This window comes from Oreochromis niloticus, linkage group LG10, assembly GCF_001858045.2.
Source record: "Oreochromis niloticus isolate F11D_XX linkage group LG10, O_niloticus_UMD_NMBU, whole genome shotgun sequence".
Classification (NCBI taxonomy): domain Eukaryota; kingdom Metazoa; phylum Chordata; class Actinopteri; order Cichliformes; family Cichlidae; genus Oreochromis; species Oreochromis niloticus.
In genome coordinates, this window is record NC_031975.2 from 4,513,096 (window position 1) to 4,528,307 (window position 15,212).

A 15,212-nucleotide genomic window follows, 5' to 3' on the forward strand; every position below is an offset into this window, starting at 1 on the left:
AACTGACTAAACATGGCACCCACTCACTACATACACCCATGTGTTGGTGTTGTTCCTGCATTATCATAGCAATGTTACCCAAATTTATTTTAGTTATGTTGGTTTGCTAGTGATAGTTTTAAAAGCATTAGCTAACTTCTTGGCTAATGCTAACTGAATGCTCCGATAACGTCACTGCTTAGTTGCACTGTTGATCCTTTATAAACAGTATTATGATGGTCTAGGAACAACATCAGATTGTGCCTGTTACACATATCCAAAGAAGGATTATTTTATGTTATCAACAGTCACACAAAAAAACAGAAGAAATCACCAGTGTGGAACTGAAACCAGATAATGTTTGCCATTTTTGCCTGAAAAATGTACAACAACTGGTGCACTGCAAAAACAATTTTGCTTTGTTGTTGGGCTGCCAAAGTAAATAGACTTCTAAGAGTTTGGCTAACAGGGCTTATGGAGGAATCCAAACATCACAGTGAACAATTTGGAATGAACACATGTACTTTTGCACCCCTAGTCTGCATATATGTATTAGTCATGTGATTTGGTTAAGAATATAATTCATTGTTGGCAGTCTTACAGGATGCATAATGACCTCCTGTTTGAGCTCATTGAGGCCAACAATAGCCCTCTGGCAGAACTACACAAGGGGTGTGTGGTGTGAATGTATTGCTTCAGGGCACAGAATAATAGAAAGAAAAGCAAATCTGGAAGTTGGTAGCTTAGTAGACACAAAGATTGAAAGGGTGATAAAGCACCAATCATTTACTCGGTTTCAGGTTACATGCTGAATGTATTCCTGTAATTATTGCTTGTATGTAGTTGACAGGCCATTGTTTTGCATTGCCTGATATTGCTCTGCACAGGGCAAAAATAGAGCTAGGATAAACCTTTACCCAGACTGCTCTGCTCTTTTGGGCCTGAGCCCCCTGCAGCAGCACTCCTACTGCACCAGGGGAGAAGCCTCATTGAAATTAATAAAGATTATGTGTTTTTTAATGTGCTGCTAATGTCGGTCTGAGTGTCTATAGGGGGGAATCATGATAAAACACAGCTAGAGAGAAAGCAGAACAACAACTATAATGACAGCAATAATGAGATGCAACCATGGAATAGCCGGCAAGGCAAAAAAAAAGACAAATACAAGAATCATGGAAAGTGGCAGTTTGGTAAGAGCTACGGAGGGGATAGCTTAAAACAAATCCATCAGTTCATCAGAAACAATATGAAGCAGTACACATCCTAGAGAGTTCCAGGCATCATTCATGGCAGACAGTGAGCATGAGAGGCAAACGCAATCAATGCTTGCTTTGAAAGAAATCAATCAAATGCAATCAGAGTATTATAACAGAGCAGATAAAAAGAGAGTTTGTTAAAGCAACAGAGGCACAAGTATCCAAGTAGACATTAAGCCTCAAAATAGAGCAGTTTGCAGGACTCTTTGCTGTAACTGAACCAAGAGCTATTGGGAATGTCATTACATAATTAAACAACAGTTTGTTGTCGTTTATGAGCACATCTTAATGAAAGGAAAGCTCAGAGTATTTGCAGAAAACGGCTGTCAGAACTGAAGATTTAGTTTTGGATGACTTTATTTAGTTGCTGGACCATGCAGTGCAGTCAGTGTGTTCCATCCTATCCTGGTGACTGAAAACCCTAAAATCATTAGATCATAGTGGGTGGATGGGAATCTCGTTTCAATTGTGTATTGCCCATCTTAAGTTGGCTTAAGAGTCATCCTTGTTATTTGTCACTCGATTCAGCAGTCCAATTACTGGTCATCTCTCTCTAGTAATTGGACAGCTTCTCATTACTGCTCCCCTCGAGCTAAATTTAGGTTAAATATGGTAAAGTGTATATATATGATGATTCTGACGATTTCTTAGCAGAAAATATCTTTCTGTCCCAAATCACTACTGTTAAATGTTAAATTATCATTGCTCCCTGTCTCCATATAAATAAGGAGTTTATGTTCTTCACTTGTATCCTAAGGACTGCCATGGTCTTATTAAGACCAATCTCTCAATTCTCTCGCAATTTAATCATGTTTTACTGTATAAATTCCTCGAATTTTAACATCAGCCTTGCTGAATGTCCCACTTGAGTGTATCCGCCAGCATTTTGTTGCTGGTTTTGTGACTGTTCCCTTCTCTGACATCTCTTGACACATACTCTATGGTGCTGACGAGGAGCACTCAGGTATTTGGCTGTTGTCAAAGAGGCTTTGGTCTTTACTCCCACCCATTTGTCACAATTTAGTTCATTTTGGAAAGTGTCCATAGTTTGATATGTGCCATTGTGAGATATGTGAGGTGTGTTATTCTGATCCTGCATGGTCACAGTCCTTACTGGTTTACATCTTCATTTAGCCACAAAAGTTTTCCTTTTTGAATATTCAATGCCAGAATAATACAGATCAGCAGTTCTTTGTGGTAAAAGAGGCATTTCAGGGGGACTTAAGCATATTTGACCTATGTGCAAATGGTAGCTATGAGGGCAAACGGCTGTGGAGAATGCTTATTGATTTCTACTGGTGTGTATTTGCACAAGATTCATTTCTCCTTAGGATGCATTTGTGTTAGAAAAGGTCAGTGAACAGGGGCTTTAGTCATTCAAGCAGAGCTAAAGGGATTTCTGCTTCAAGATCCATCTGTTTTTGAAGTTTGTTGACAGGGTGGAAAATTACAACTGTTGCTCTTCCCTCCCTCGGTCCTACCACAGCCACCCCTTCCCTGTTAGTGCAGGGTTATGATCAGGCATGGCACACAAACAGGCTAAAAAGTGTGCTGGGCACATGGCAGGATGCAAGTTTGGACCATCTGCTCCAGCTATGTGAACACATTTGAGTGTTTTCAATAGGGAGAGCTGCTGCATCAGTTGGGCAACAGCCATAAGTTGTTTAAGTGGACAGAGAGAGCTGACGAGGGGTTAGTTGACACTAAAGCAGAGCGATATGACCAAAAATATTTATCACGATATACATTTGAAAATTTGCAATAACGATATAACTGACGATATAATTGACACTAGACAAAATACTTTACAACTCCACAACTTTATTAGTGCAAAAAGCCCCATCAATGTATTTTCACTTAAACAAGCAGCTGTTTTTTATGTGCATTAAAGTTATATAAAAATGTAACAGTGCAAATTCCTTGCGGACAGTTTAACCAAAAGGCATTTCCAGTGGAAATTGGCCGACATATCCTCAGCATAACCATGTATAATATCCACAAAACTTAAAAAGAGGTTATACACACACAATGCGGTGATATTATGTTGAAGCACAGTACGTATCACTCCGCGAGGCTCCTGCCTACGATAGCCGTAATGCTCCGACAATCCATCAAGCGGTGCGGGTTCGTAGCTTAGCAAAGTCGTACTGAAACATTTGACAGATTTTCGAGCGCCGTGTTCCACATAAAATCGTTTCGAGGTCAGTAAACACAACCAGAATTCATACATAAGGCACGCGGGATTATAATGGGCACTGTCGATTTTCAGAAAAATCAAAGGATTGATTTTAAGTGTGTCGTATTTTCCAAACAACACGGTAATAACGACGGCCCACTAGCATGCGCTACCAAAAATAGTGCTTTGTTGTGTATCTGACGGACGAAAGCTAAACCAGTTCCACACCACTGAAGTTGCAGCATTTTTACAAACCAATTCTGGTTCATCTGTTTCATTCAACGATCCACTTTCGCTCTTCTCATTTTGCGTCGCCGCCATGTGCGTATGTAAACAAAGGCACTGCGCATGTGTGTTTCACCCACATTCTATCGCGATATTTCATTTTCCTATCGTTGCCCAAAATTACACCGGTATTACTGTGAACGGTATGATATAGCCCAGCCCTAGTTGACACAGACACTGGCTTGTCTCCAACATAAGATGCTTATGTTGCATGTGTCAATGACTGGTTTGCACCTTTCCGCTTTCAACTGTGTGGCAGGAAAAGTGACCTAACAGTGAAAGAACATGGACACATAAAAGAGACGGGGCTGTGTGTACATGTGTGTGCAGGCAACACTGCTGAGAAAACTGTTGTGATTCGACTTCTCTAGATTTTGCTAGCTTAAACATGCGTATTTCCAAGTAAACCTGAAGTGAATAATTGAAAGGGATTTTAAAGCAGATGCCAAAACTTTACAAAAAAAGAAAAGAGAAAGAGTGTTTTTTCCTTTTCAGTGACTGCAGGGTTTATGCAAGTTTTATTTTAAGGTTAGGTGCTATTGTTGGTCTGACCATAGTCTAAATTCTTCTCATAAAGTTTCACTTGAATTGCTTTATTGTTAAAGCTGAATTCAGCTCTAACAATAAGGCTCATTGCCACGATCCCACGCAATAGTCAATAATTAATAGTGTTGTGTAGGGGCATCCATTGTTCATAGTTGACTGTGCACCCCAATTCACTTAAGGTCGAGTTAAAGAGTGTTTATGGTTTTCCAGATGGATAAACTACAGTAGCCTTGTTTGGACCTGAGGGTCAGCTCAGGGCATCTTGGGTTATGGATTGATGGGGGAGCTTCAGTTGCTTTACAATGGGTGTCTCAATAGCTCTCAGAGACCCTTTTATTCTGCTGCTCTAGGTTCACGTTATGCGCCCAGAGCAGCAGGATGCTAGATTAAAGTAATCCTCTTTTCAAGGCCAGACAATTGTTTTATTAGCTGACCACACACAGGAGGTACAACCACCTCTGTATTGTCATGGGGGACCCTCTGGGAACTGTGGCGGGTGGTATTGGTGGCGGGTGGGCAGATGGAGAGAGGAGGATTGTCATTTCAGTTCTCCTTAGCAATGATATGCATACATTACCAATGCGTCAATTCTCCTTGTTTAAGCTTTTGTATGCTCTCTGAATGTAAGTGTTTGGGTAGAGGAGATTAAACGATTCGGCGATCGATGAACACACATTCCTGCACCACAACTTCGTATGTGGAACATTTTAAACAGAATAATTTTATTCATTAAATCGTAACATGGCACATATACGTCTCATAAGTGGTATACAAACATTTACTTACCAAGTCCCATATTTGTCGACATATTCATCGACTTGCACATCATATCACATTAAGTGCATATTTGCACATCCTTCTCCCCTTTCTCTTGCTTTTTGTAACTTGTGGTCCAAATGTTTTTCCTCTGAATTGTTTTTCCCATCTTGTTTTTGCCAAACGACTCTCATCAAAATGCTGTTTCATCTCCTCTTTTGCTTGCTTGCTAAAGGCATGGCACATTTCCAACTGAAGCAGAAAATGGCCTTTAAACCCTCTCCAAGATGTGTGTGTATGTTTGTGCTGGGACATTGTTCTTGCAAGCTTTTTTTTTTTTCTACAACCCTGTCGGATCACGTGTGAGCCACATCGCCTGATCGCTTTATTCCACTCAAGCTGAATTAAATATTGTCAAACAGTCTGACTATTTCACAAATAGCTGTGGTAATTTGAGGAGACATGACATGTCTCTATCTCATCATCATGTCCATGAGAGGAGCATTCTTTTTTTTTTGTAACAAACCATTGTGTGGCTTCAGGATTCAACTTCATATGCTCCCTAAACCATGTGTACCAGTTTCAAATTAAGAGAAGTCCTTTACTATCGATCCAAGATAATCATCTGCCATCCTTTTTTATCATCAAACATACACTTTTGGAAACCATGAACCACTAAACAAGTACACAGCTTCATTTAGTTGATAGATCTGATATAGACTGAACATTGAACAGCCATTCACCTTGACCATACCCCGTCTAGAGGTCACGATCTAGCACTGTATATCATAAAATTCCTGCTTGGAGAATATGGCAGTGTAGAAATAAATCTTAACTAAAGCTTTTTGATAATGTGATTGTATTGATCCACACCAGGAAATTGTTTTTTTCTTACTCCTAGCTGCAGATGAAAGGTCAGAAGTCAGGGACAGCTGGCTTCTCTGTTTAAAGAATACCTCTGTTGGTCTGTGCTATGGCTTCCTATTACTTTCATGAGCCAGGAAGCCAGCGGTGTTAGTTTAATTCCTAAAGCATTAAAGTGTCAGCACACGGTTTGGTCTGCAAGTTGCCCAGGTCTGGGGAGTCATGTGCATCCCACCAGGAATTACACTGATGAAACACGTAGATGGAAAAAAAAATGGCACAAAGACTTGTGTGCTCTCTTGCACACATACACAGACACACATGGCATGACATGCCAGCGGAGTTTTGCAGTGGATTAACCTCAAGGTTGCTGGGTGGGTGAGCACAGCCAGAGATTCAGCATGCTCAGAATTGGGATGGGAACCTTCTGCTGAACCACACATAGGTGAACGCTCCCCATTCTCTGATGTTGGAAGGATTTGCACTCAAATGAGAATATGTTTCTATGTCATAGTTTACAGTAGACTGGCTTCATTTGTGTTTGTTTGCACAAACTTGGGAGATTTTTATTAGTCTTTTGTTAGTGGGAGGGGTTGGGCTAGGGTTGGGCAGGAGAGCTGTAGGGCTTCTTCAGTGTGAGAAGATTTTGCCTGCCAAGTAGTATTTTAATATGGCCCCCCACTTGACTTGAAATATGGCTATTTCAATCAAATGGACCTAGCATTGCCTCAGGCTTGTTCAGCTCTGAGTGGGTTCATGAGTGTGCGTCCAAGTGTAAGGGGGAAGAAAGGGAGGGAGAGCAAAGATCCAGCAAGAGACATGCAGGGTTTGCCAAGGCCTTTGATATCATATAAGCATGATATACAGTGAGTCTTGGTGCTCCAGAATCACGTGCACCACAGTGTTTGTGGGGTTTTTTTTTTAAACAACCGTTAATCTGCTTAACATTGGCTAGATCTGACTATCACCTGGCAAATCCCGCCTTTGTTTATACAAATTATATTTACGTCTCCAGGATTATTTATTATTTTATTTTTATAACAAAGATTATTTTGATTATTTTTTTCAGTTGAATTGAATTTGTTGAATTTATAGAGTTAACACTTAATGATATTCATGAAAGAGTTGTAAAGATTCTTTATATTCTAAAATAAACACCACATTACAGAAAGAAACCCAAAAATGAGAGAATCTTTTATGAGTAATTAGTTGGTGACAGTGGGAAAGAAGAACTCCTTTTTAAGAGGTTAAGTCTGCCATCAGAACCAGAACCATTTAATATGTACTGATGGCATTTGATTCGATTGATATTTATGGTAGTTTTTAGTTTGTCCCACTCCACGGTGGCTGGAAACAGGGCTGGGTATTGATTCCGATTCACAAGGTCCTGTTTTGATGTGATTCGATTTGATTCGACTTTGAGATATTATAATTCAGATCATTTATCAGTACATATCTATATTTTTATATCTATGTATAAAAAGAAAACTGACACTCGTGAGACTTCATCAGAGGTGTGAGCATCACAGCAGATGCCTTTGTGTCAAAGTAATATAGCATATATATATATATATATATATATATATATATATATATATATATATATATATATATATATATGTGTATATGTATATATATAACCTTGAATCAGCATATGAACATTACCTGATGCTGCTGAAGCAGAGCAAAGTTGAATAGGTTTTATTACAGACACAGCTAAGAGTTTGGCAATTTGGCATAATTTTAAAAAGTTTACATTTCTTTGGTAGCAAACAACAGAAATGAGGCTTTCTCGTCTGAGGTCATTTTTGAAAAAAACAAACAAACAAACAAACAAAAACATATAAAGCATGAACCACATCAAGTAAGGTACATGTCATGATGGAACTCCGAACTAACGTTGTGCTTCCAAGTTGGTCTGATCTTCCTCAAATTTACCAGAGGCCACACACACACACACACACACACGCACACACACACACACACACACACACACACTAGCGTCCCTCTAGTCTGTGTGAGATAATGAGTGCCTTTTGTGTCGTCTCACTGATGCGTGTGGGGTGAGACGATGTGGCCTCACAGTCATATTGACTCTAGACTTCACCGCTGCCAAGCATTACCTCCTAACCACTACTACCCAGTACTTGCTGCCCCTCATCCATCCTTACCCTATCACCTTTTCAACACGTCTGGGTTTGATAAGACACTGAGACCACTGACACTGCTGGGCATTTAGGCTGCAATAAAAGCCATGAAACATTGCACCTTGACAGATAACTTTATTTGTTTTCCCCCTGCCCCAAAGGGAGGTGTGTGGGCGACTCTTGATTTCTCACATTTTATCGCTTATTTCAATTTGGGGTGGTAATTTATATTAAGTGACTGTGATAGTATATATTAAAGGATCGTAAACAGAATCAGAGCATGACATGAATATTGAATCCAATGTAATTTTCTTGGGCTCGCTTCATGATTGTGTTGTAAGAGGAGGTTTATCTATGCTAATAACAGGCTTATAATCTGCTTGTAATGCATCACGGGGACTTGTGGATGTCATTTCAGTGTTGTCTGAGCACAGTGGCTAATAATTGGTTTTCCAGAGGTTTGCTGTGAGAAATGCCGGGGTTTTCGTGTAATGTTAATTTGGACTGCAGAGATTTTTCTGTCAGCTTCTGTCCAGGATTAGTAGCCACTTCAGTACTCTATCAAATATATTGTTTGAGTTGCTTTCTTTTCAATGCAAGACTCTTTCAATCAATGAGAAAAAAGTGACTTAGTTCTCAGACTTTAGGACCTAATTTTTTTCAGCTAAACAAGGAAATAATTTTTCATGCTCTTATCAGTATATCTAGTGAGAGCAGCCATTAGGTTTAGTGGTAGCATGGAGAGAGTCTTCTTAAGGTTGGGTGGGTGGGGGTGGGCCAGCTGCTGTGGCTGTTAAATGGACTCAGCAGTAGCGTCAGTGCTATGGCACATTAAGGAACAAAAGAAGATGGAGGGAATACATTTGTTGGTGGAAGTGGACCTAACATCAGTGAACACGTTATCCAAGTGTGTTCTTGAAGGGGAAGGCAGCAAGCAGCAATATTTGGGCTGAGAAGGTGACCCTTGTGGGCTTCTGAAAGGAATAACTGAAATATCCTCTTGATGTGATTCTCATTCATTTAACTTCAGCTAAATTTTACTACTGGCCACACGAGCATTTCCAGGAACCTAAACCACATTATGTCATTTACTCAAGGCCATAAAATACACAGGTCAAAAAACTAAATGGCAGCACCATGACACAAAATGGAATTGCACTTCAAACCAAGTCATGACATTCCACATTTCAGGTCAGAGAATGTAGATAAAGAAATGGTAAGAGCTTCATCACAGTGTGTGTGTGTGTGTGTGTGTGTGTGTGTGTGTGCACTGCAGGGGATTTGTAATCTGCAGTCAGCCTGTAGATTGCTCTGAGCTGGTCATATTGGATGCAGACAGTGCTTTACTGTATTTGCTGCTACAGCTGCTGTGCAGCATATCTGTGCAAGTGTGAGTATTTGTATTGGGTGTGGTGAGGAGGAGGAGGGTGCTTACATGGACATCTGTCTCCAACTGTGAGACCCCCACCTCCCCCACGTCCTCTAAAGGCCTTCCATCACCAGGGAAGCAACACGCATACACACCAATATCCTGCGTGGGCCGTTTCATCATGTTGTAATAGCTGATAGGGATCAGAGGGGGTCCACTCTGGGTAATGAGAAGGTGGCTTCTGATGGGGGCCCCTATTGGGCCCAAGGGCCTAGACAGATATTGCCTTGAGGAACAAGCAGCACCTATAGGGAACAGGGAACAGATAAGATGTATGTATATGTGTTTTTGTGTGTGTGTCTAAGCAGGCCTGATAAAGGGATAAGAAGGATGTTTGTACTTGAGCAAAGGAGCAAAAAACATCAGCGTGTCTTTGCGTGTGTTTACACCAAAGCAGATTGCTTCATGTCAGGAAAGGATGTAAGCTGATGGATTGACAGATGACCAGCTCAATCCCCCACAGCAGAGCTTGAACCTGAGGCTTTTTTTCAGTTCCCCCTCCCTCCACCATATGAATATTTATTCGTGTGTGTGTGTGTGTCTGTTTCACTCCTTGGAACATTAATGAGAGTGATAAAGGCATTTAATTAAAAGTGAGCCAGAGCTCACCCCCAGAGGTGTTTTTTTATGTCCAATTAAATGCTTAAATGGTGCACTGATATACAGAAGGGTCCTTATACTTTGCCCTCGTGGTAAATCACACTAGTCTCTTGGTCACAAATAAGTATTACTTCTGTCCTTGGTTTTTTATGAAACAGATTAGCTCCTATGATGGCTTCATTTTCAGGATAAGTGCTCTATAATTTTCAAATCAATCATTGTGTACACTACAAGCTGTTGTGGAAAGGCTGACAGGGATCAAACAGATATGGTTGCATGTAAGAGAGGGTGACAGTGTGTAATTCTGTTTTCAAGAGACTGAAAGCGCAGATGCAAAAAGAAATCTATTTAATGATTGTTTAAGGTGGTGATTATTTTCTCGTCTGGGCTTTTTGTTGATAAAATTCTTATTAAAAATACCCAAACTATTTGGGAACTTTGTCTGAGAGCAGTATGGTGAAATGTTTGGGTTTTAGGGTTCTGAATGAATCCATAGAGACCACTGAGCATTGTTTAAAATTATATGGATTAAGATGTTTAAAGCTCATTCAACTAAGAAAACAGTGTGTGAAAAGGTGCACCCTAGCATCTTTCATAGGAATTAAGAGAGAAAGAAGCTACCAGGTGCTGCCTATCAGATTATTAAATGGTCAGTTAGTCATCAGCAAGTGTGACTACCTCTTGTTTCTTGACCATAATGCACAGTGCCATGTTTGACAAAAAACAAACACAGCATATCAGAACAAACACTTGGCTAAAAACAAGAAGAATTAAGGTGCCTAATCAAAGTCCAGATATATATATATATTGACATGTTGTGACAGGACCTTAAGAGAGATGTGCCTAAAGGAATATCTGCAAATCTCAAGGAACTAAAGGAAGGAATGTGTTTTTTAAATTATATTTTGACATATAAAACCTTAAAACTGAGTCTTTTTGATCATACATGAATCACACAATAATGCCTAAAACTGTACAAGATCAACGGGATCCTAAGAGTCCTTATCAGGAGTTCACTGGGGATGTGAAGAACAATACTAGGCCAACTTCAAACCAATTGCACGAGTCAACATCAAGCATGGAATTTATTTTTAAGGAGATGCTCTGTCCAGAACAGGTAGAACTGAGGAGATTGAACTACCAGAAAGCAACACTGCAGACACTGAGGATGGCTACAAGTACCTTTGAACCCACACACAAATACGAACCATGAAGAAGCCACTAGGAAAGCTACAACCACCAAATATCTGCAGAGAGTAAGGCAAGTCCTGAGGAGTCAGCTGAATGGGAAGAACAACATATTTCATTTCCTTGAAGATCTTTCTTTGCCTTGGCGGTTGTCAGATACCCTGCTGGGATAATAAGCTGGACAAATACATATGTAAAATAAAATTGAAATTTAAAATTGTTATCAAATATGAAATGATCAGTAATGCTTGGTTTAATTACCACAATGAATGAAATAGCTGACACATAAAGAAACTTCATGGATATGAATCCCATTTTGCCACAACATTGTCCACAACTGTTTGAATTTGGACAAATATGTATTGTCATAGTTGTATGTATTTGAATGGGAGAAGCTTTTCACTGTCCATTTCCAGGATTTTCACTTTAATCTTGTGTCTCTTATCTCCTTATTTTGTATGTCTGTGCTTTGATTAAAGTGCAGCGTTCAAGCCCAGTGGTGGGGATTACTCTGGCTTTGTTGAAGGGGTTTAAGCAAAGGGTCAAAGTGCACCCTCTTAATTTGGGCCCCCAAGGGCCTCTAGGTAATTGCCGGTGCCTAATTAACTTCTAGACACCCTCTTTTTGCTCAGGTTTGGTGCTTGTGGAGGGGTAGAAATGAAAGGATCAGGGGCCCCTGGAGCCATGATTTCACTGTGGTGTGTGACAGGTCATCGCTGCAGTCCTTTAACCCCACAGCATGGTAATTCAGACCTGCTGTCCAATCAGCTGTCCTATTTCATTTCTCACTTTGCGTGACAAGATGGGATCCTGAGCAATTTAGTCAGGTTTTTGTAATCTGCTATGAATAGTGGTTAAGAGAAATGTTGGCAGCAGGCATAGATAAGGTCAGGGGCGTAGTTTGGCATATCAAACAAGGATTGGAGTGGCCAGTGGGATTCAGCAAGCCCCAAATACTCTGTGGCGAAGTAATTGGCCATCAGGATATGGGGCAGAATGCAGTCATAAGCTCTCGGTTCATCCCTGAAAGAGGCACAGATAAAGACAACGGTAACATAGTAGTTCAAATGAACTGAGTAGACATGTATTTTATCAGGGCAACGATAAGCACCAGCTGTGTTAGCTAATGAGGAAATGAAAAATATCCTATTCTCTGCTGAAACACCAATATGCCCGTTTCCCATGACCTTGATTACAAACAGAGCTGACTGAGTTATCCCCACTCTCACATTCAAAGAGGACACCGCGCTATCTTGACAGGAAGAGGAATGAGCCTTTGTGGTGTACAGGCTGACACTGAGATACCACACAAAGCCAGGTGTTTCAGATAAAGAAATGCTCTCATATGAATGGATAGATGGATGGGCAGATAGATATATGGATGGTGATGATAACCATAATATCCTGGGGGCTTTCTTGGCCTGTCGGCGTTGACATGAGGGGAGATGTGTCATTAATCAGATGAGCCAGTGACCCTCCCCTGTTGGCCTGTGACATTACAGCGACATTGCTGCTGTTTCACTCCAATGGGCCATCACATATTCTTGTGTGCATAGACACTCATGTCTTATAAATATATTTAAGCATCTTCACTCAATCCTGAAATCTGATATCTTACAGTAAGCTATTAGCTTACAGTACTGTGCTGACAATTTAGGGTAAATTATTTTGATTAAATTTAAATGTAGTTTTTAATTTAGTGTCAGTCAAGATGTCATTTGACCATTAAGCCCACCACCTGTTTCATAATGTTCCTAAATGTAGAGATTATCTCGTATTTATTGGAGTGCTTTTTCATAAATTCTGCACTGGTGGTGAGTTTAAAATTAAACACTAGGGATTATACCAGCCACCACAACAATGTGTTCCTGATGATCTGATCTGATTGATGGTCTGATATCTTTGAGAATAAGAGTAACACACATGCAACACTGATTTTTGTAGTTTCCACCACAGCGGGTGGGTTTTACAAACCACAGCCAGACTGTGTCTGGCATAATTAATAGAATATGGCCTTTTTAAATAAGAAGCAGCATGAAACACATTCTTTTCTACATTCAGTAGCCGTCTTTAGCATATAGTGGCACAAGCCAGAGAGGGAGACCAGTAGAAATGTACCGGTACTAATGCAGTAAAACAGCGGTCCCCAACCTTTTTTGCATCACAGACTGGTTTATGTCCAACAACATTTCCACGGACCGGTCTTTAAGGGGTCGTGGATAAATACAACAAAATAAAACCAGTACCAGTAGCAAAAAAAAGGAGATTCATTCATAACACATGGGAAAAGACCCAGGGAAACGATAAAAATGATAAAAAAATAATAATAAAAACCTCGAAAACCATAAATTTCACACCTGAGCCCGGTACCAAATGACTCATGGACCGGTATGGGTCCGTGGCCCGGACGTTGGGGACCGCTGCAGTAAAAAGAGCACTCACACAGTAATGCAATGTCTTTCTCTGGTCTAAAATCTCCAACGCATTCATACCTCAAATTTGGGGAAAAAACGTAAAATGCGTTTGGTCTGTTTGAAATCACAAGATGAGCAATTAATGTAGAGTTGCATTTAATTTGTTGTGCATGTTATGTAACAGCAAGACAACCCTTTGAAATTTTCCCCGAACGTCACAAACGTATCTGTCAGTTTTGTGCGCAGGGCATTTTAAAGAAGTTTTGTGCTTTCACAGGGAGGTGATATACTCGACAGCTTTTCTGAGTAGTCTGTGAAGAACTGCCAGTGTAAATTAGAATGCCAGGTTTTGACATGACTTGCACTTTTAAGATGAAGTAACAGCTTTCTCTCTGCTTGACAGCCATAAGAGCCATGCAGATCTTTGAACACTCAGGAGAGACTTGAGAGACATGATTGGAATGTTATGATATTGATATGACTCACTGATATCAGCGATACCCCCATAATGTATAAAAATCAGACATGCTATCCTCTTACATCAATTAATCATCTACCAGCTCCTTGATGTTTAAATCTCTTGTCTACTCATGGCTTCAAAGAAAACTTTGTGGAATATTTTAGGGTAGAACTGTAAAACCACTCAAAATTGTACTTTGAAAGAGTTGCCGAAGGACTTTGGAAGTTTCTTAATAAATACTTCCAAAAATTTGGTTGGATTTACTTTTCAGATCAGTTAGAGAGGCTTTTTGGAGGGTGTCTGAGGAATGACACAGAAGTCTTTTCATTGCTTGTAAATCCCTAGAGTGGCTTAGGCTAGACTTACAGCCTGCAGGCCGGCATTGGTGTTGGCCTGTTCCTCGTGGACCATTGTTGTCAGTACATCATCCCAGACAACAAAACCATCTTCCACATCTGTAATCTGAGAGGTCACAAAGCTCTAGAGACTGAACTGAGAAAAAAATAGCCCGGTGCCTTTAGGTAAAAGCCACAAGATGTTGACTACAGAGGGATGAATTTGAAAGGAGGCACTGTGACCTGAAGAAAAATCTCTTATGTTTTATGAATAGACTCCAGCAAGGCATCAGAAAGGGAGTTATTTCTGAATTCAAAGTGACTTCCTGCAGTCAGTGTAGTTGATTTATTCGATGTGTTTGTTTGAATGCTCATGTTTTTCTTGTGTGTATTTATGCATATATATTTGCCAAGGGAATGTGTAAGTGTGTTCAGCTCAGAATGAGCTATTTACCTACTCTGTACGCACCACCTACAAGAGCCTTTTTATTGATGTACTATGATGAAGCATATATGACATCCAGTCAACATCCTCAGGGACACATGCACACTACGTTAAATTCATACAGTGTCAATATTATCGACCGCAGTCCCTTATTATGTTTTCTATTATTCAACTCAGATGGTGAAGATTATCTTTTCACCTTTTTTGTTATTTTAAAGGCTAAATGTCGTTGTTACCACATATGATTTATCATATGACAATTATAAACCCATTTAAACAGCAAAAGGTTTACACTCATTCTAAGCCAGCTACAGAGAGCAGGTTGTCTATCA

General features: G+C 40.1%; 1 protein-coding gene across 5 annotated transcripts in view; it reads left to right on the forward strand.

The window, feature by feature from the left end:
* The window catches only part of robo3 (roundabout, axon guidance receptor, homolog 3 (Drosophila)), a 155,806-nt gene that overhangs the window by 94,278 nt on the left and 46,316 nt on the right, over positions 1–15,212 (forward strand). The window lies entirely within an intron of this gene.